The sequence below is a fragment of the Salvelinus sp. IW2-2015 genome, unplaced genomic scaffold (genome assembly GCF_002910315.2).
Source record: "Salvelinus sp. IW2-2015 unplaced genomic scaffold, ASM291031v2 Un_scaffold629, whole genome shotgun sequence".
Lineage (NCBI taxonomy): Eukaryota > Metazoa > Chordata > Actinopteri > Salmoniformes > Salmonidae > Salvelinus > Salvelinus sp. IW2-2015.
Window position 1 is genome coordinate 72,565 of NW_019942585.1, and position 4,466 is coordinate 77,030.

The 4,466-nt window shown below is 46.7% G+C and overlaps 1 pseudogene; it reads left to right on the forward strand.

The window, feature by feature from the left end:
* LOC112068639 (zinc finger CCHC domain-containing protein 2-like) overlaps positions 1-4,466 on the forward strand; it is a 127,696-nt pseudogene that overhangs the window by 32,661 nt on the left and 90,569 nt on the right.

Sequence of the window (4,466 nt, forward strand, 5' to 3'; positions counted from 1 at the left end):
GTGTGTGTGTGTGGGCGTGGGCGTGGGCGTAAGTGTGTGTGTGTGTGATGTGCCCGTGCGTCCGCCAGTGTGTGTGTGGATGCTAGCTGCTGTCATCCACCAGACAATTGTTCAAAGACCACCGCATTAACAACGCCGTGGGTCCCTGAAGGACGATAGCACCACCACGACGATAGCACCACCACGACGACAGCACCGACGGCAACGTTTAATATTAGAACAGATAGCACACCTGACAGATGTTCTGGGAGCTTGATAGTTTGATTCATCTTGGTGTCCTTCCTCTGTGGGATGTCATCATGTATTTAATTGCCTGAGTGCAGCTGCAGTGTTGAAGGCTTTCTACTCACTAGTTGCTTTGTGTTTCCCAAGGCCCAGAAAGCAGAGTACCTGGGCCCAGCTGCCGTCACCACTGAAGCCAGTCTGGATGAGAGGACACAGGGGCAGAGACAATGTGCCAGCCAGACACCCCCCAGCTGCACGACCCAGCAAGGAAGCAGAACCCAGAGGGAAGGTACGCCGCAGACAGACAGACAGACAGACAGACAGACAGACAGACAGACAGACAGACAGACAGACTGGCAGACAGACTGGCAGACAGACAGGCAGACTGGCAGACAGACAGACAGACAGTCAGACAGGCGTATACAGTACAAACACTCACAAACACATCCACAGTCAGCTGGGAAGCAAATGACAACACAGTCACATACACACTATAGTCAAACACACACTACTATTACTGTAAACTATGTCCAATAAGAATTAGGGGTGTAACGGTACACGTATTCGTATGGAACTGTTCGGTACGGGGACCTCGGATCGGTCCACACTGAAACCGAATGAATGCATCAAAAATGTATACAAAAAGGCCTATAGGTTATGTCTACACTGCGTTGTATTCCTCGAGTAAATGTGAGCTAACAAAAATTAAAGAAATGTCAGGCTATTCCATTAAACAGCTAGAGCCTATGCGCACCTCTGTAGTCCATTTAATGGTCATTGAGTCAAAATTCTAATCTTAACTGTCGCATTTCAAACGGTCCTTTTGTTGAGACACAGCTGGGAACTAGTTCTCTACGATGGCGAGCAGTGGGATTGACCAACCAGGAGGATTCTCCGTCATCATTTAAATCTCCAGTTGGGGAACATTTTGCCTTCGGCGAAGGACAGACAGAGTTTGTCGCCACTGCTCAATAAGAATAGCCAATGGACAGAGAGTTTGGTGGATGCCAGGAGAACGCTACCTGCCCGAATGCATAGTGCCGACTGGGGCTGTTTTTCATGGTTCGGGCCCCTTAGTTACCGTGAAGAGAAATCTTAACGCTACAGCATACAATGACATTCTAGACAATGCCCCCGTCCACAAAGCGAGGTCCATACAGAAATGGTTTGTCGAGATCGGTTTGGAAGAACTTGACTGGTCTGCACAATGCTCTTGTGGCTGAATGGAAGCAAGTCCCTGCAGCAATGTTCCAACATCTAGTGGAAAACCTTCCCAGAAGACAGGAYGCTGTTATAGAAGCAAAGGGACCAACTCCATATTAATGCCCATGATTTTGAATGAGATGTTCGAGATGTGACATACCTTTGGTCATGTCGTGTATATGGAATCAGGAACAACATTACTTTGTATTTTCACGATAACTGTTGACATTTTTTTTTTTTCAACTGTACCGAAACCGAACAGTGACCCCAAAACCGCAATACGTACCGAACCATAGGTTTGGTGAACCGTTAAACCCCCTAATAGGAATGTATGTGTTAATCCTCTTCCCTCTACTCCTTACAGCTGTACATATAGAGAAGATTGTACTGAAGGGGATGTCACAGAGCAGGACAGACAGGGAATACAATTTTGAGGTATGTTTTCAGTCTTCACACACTTTCACTTTTCTTGCCATTAAATTTAATGGTGTATAATTGAGCCAGTCATTGCTCGTGGAACAACCAGTCCTCTCCTCAGCCAATGCTGTGCAGTGGAGTTTCCTGTGAGCATTTCCTGTGCCTGTGGCATATTGGCAGTGGGAGCCGAGGAGCACGAGGTCACTACTCCAGGAAGAAGGAGAACGGAGGGAGTGAGAAGGCGAGGGGGGGGGGGGGGGGGGTTACATCTCTAACACCTGAAATGCATTTCCTTCCTTGTTTCATTTCTATAGAACCTGATTCTTATATTCTATAGCCAATCAAAAACCTGGATGAATTGGTGATTGTGTAGCCCCGTAAAGTAGATCTGTTTGTCTATCTCGTCAGGTTATTGGCCTGATTCATTGTTTGCTGCCTCCACCCATTAGGGATGTACRGTTTCAGTTTCAACGACTCAATATTTTGAACACAAAACAGAAGACTGTAACTAAGGCTGGGAATGTCAATACAATCAGACAAGCAAGGGCAATGATCACACATCAGTCATATTGTGACTATTAGACTAGCGCACATGGTGTCAAACACAAGACATGCAGGCCGAATAGGACACACAAGTGATTATAAATGAGTCAACAGTTGAAATAAAATAAAATGTTACACATGGTAAGCAGATGTTAATGCGAGTGTAGCGAAATGCTTGTGCTTCTAGTTCCGACAGTGCAGTATCATAACCGCCATCGATAAAAGACAGTACTGTGCAGCCGTCTTCATCGACCTGGCCAAGGCTTTCGACTCTGTCAATCACCGTATTCTTATCAGCAGACTCAACAGCCTTGGTTTCTCAAATGACTGCCTCACCTGGTTCACCAACTACTTCTCAGATAGAGAGCAGTGTCAAATCGGAGGGCCTGTTGTCCGGACCTCTGGCAGTCTCTATGGGYGTGCCACAGGGTTCAATTCTCAGGCCGACTCTTTTCTCTGTATATATAAACGATGTCGCTCTTGCTGCGAGTGATTCCCTGATCCACCTCTATGCAGGCGACAACATTCTGTATACATCTGGTGTCACGCCCTGACCATAGAGAGCCCTCGGGGTTCTCTATGGTGTTTTAGGTCAGGGCGTGACTAGGGGGTGTTCTAGTCTCTATGTTGGTGTGAGTATGGTTCCCAATTGGAGGCAGCTGATGATCGTTGCCTCTAATTGGGGATCATACTTAGTGTGGTCCTTTTCCCACCTGCGTTGTGGGATATTGTTTTGTCTAGTGCCTATGTGCGCTACGAACTGCACGTTAGTTTATTCTTTGTATTCTTTGAAGTTTCACCTTAATAAATATGTGGAACTCTACGCACGCTGRGCCTTGGTCCACTCGTTATAACGAACGTGACATCTGGCCCTTCATTGGACACTGTGTTAACTAACCTCCAGACGAGCTTCAATGCCAAACAACACTTKTTCCGTGGTCTCCAACTGCTCTTACATGCTAGTAAAACTAAATTAATGCTTTTCAACCGATCGCTGCCCGAACCCGACGGTTCTGACCTAGAACATGTGGACAACTACAAATACCTAGGTGTCTGGCTAGACTGTAAACTCTCCTTCCAGACTCACATTAAACATCTCCAATCCAAAATTAAATATAGAATCGGCTTCCTATTTCGCAACAAAGCCTCCTTCACTCACGCTGCCAAACATACCCTTGTAAAACTGACTATCCTACCGATCCTCGACTTCGGCGATGTCATTTACAAAATAGCCTCCAACACTCTACTCAGCAAACTGGATGCAGTCTATCACAGTGCCATCTGTTTTGTCACCAAAGCCCCATATACCACCCACCACTGCGACCTGTATGCTCTCGTCGGCTGGCCCTCGCTACATATTCGTCACCAGACCCACTGGCTCCAGGTCATCTATAAGTATTTGCTAGGTAAATCCCCGCCCTCTCCAAACACGGCAAGTTGGGTTGATGCCAAAGAACTCCATTTTGGTCTCATCTGACCACAACACGTTCCCACCAGTTGTCCTCTGAATCATTCAGATGTTCATTGGCAAACTTCAGACGGGCATGTATATGTGCTTTCTTGAGCAGGGGGACCTTGCGGGCGCTGCAGGATTTCAGTCCTTCACGGCATTGTGTTTACCATATGTTTTCTTGATGACTATGGTCCCAGCTGCCTTGAGATCATTGACAAGATCCTCCTGTGTAGTTCTGGGCTGATTCCTCACCGTTCTCATGATCATTGCAACTTCACGAGGTGAGATCTTGCATGGAGCCCAGGCTGAGGGAGATTGACAGGTCTTTTGTGTTTTCTTCCATTTGCGAATAATCACAGAAACTGTTGTCACCTTCTCACCAAGCTGCTTGGCGATGGTCTTGTAGCCCATTCCAGCCTTGTGTAGGTCTACAATCTTGTCCCTGACATCCTTGGAGAGCTCTTTGGTCTTGGCCATGGTGGAGAGTTTGGAATCTGATTGTTGATTGCTTCTGTGGACAGGTATCTTTTATACAGGTAAGAAACTGAGATTAGGAGCACTCCTTTAAGAGTGTGCTCCTAACTCCGTTCGTTACCTGTATGAAAGACACCTGGGAGCCAGAAAT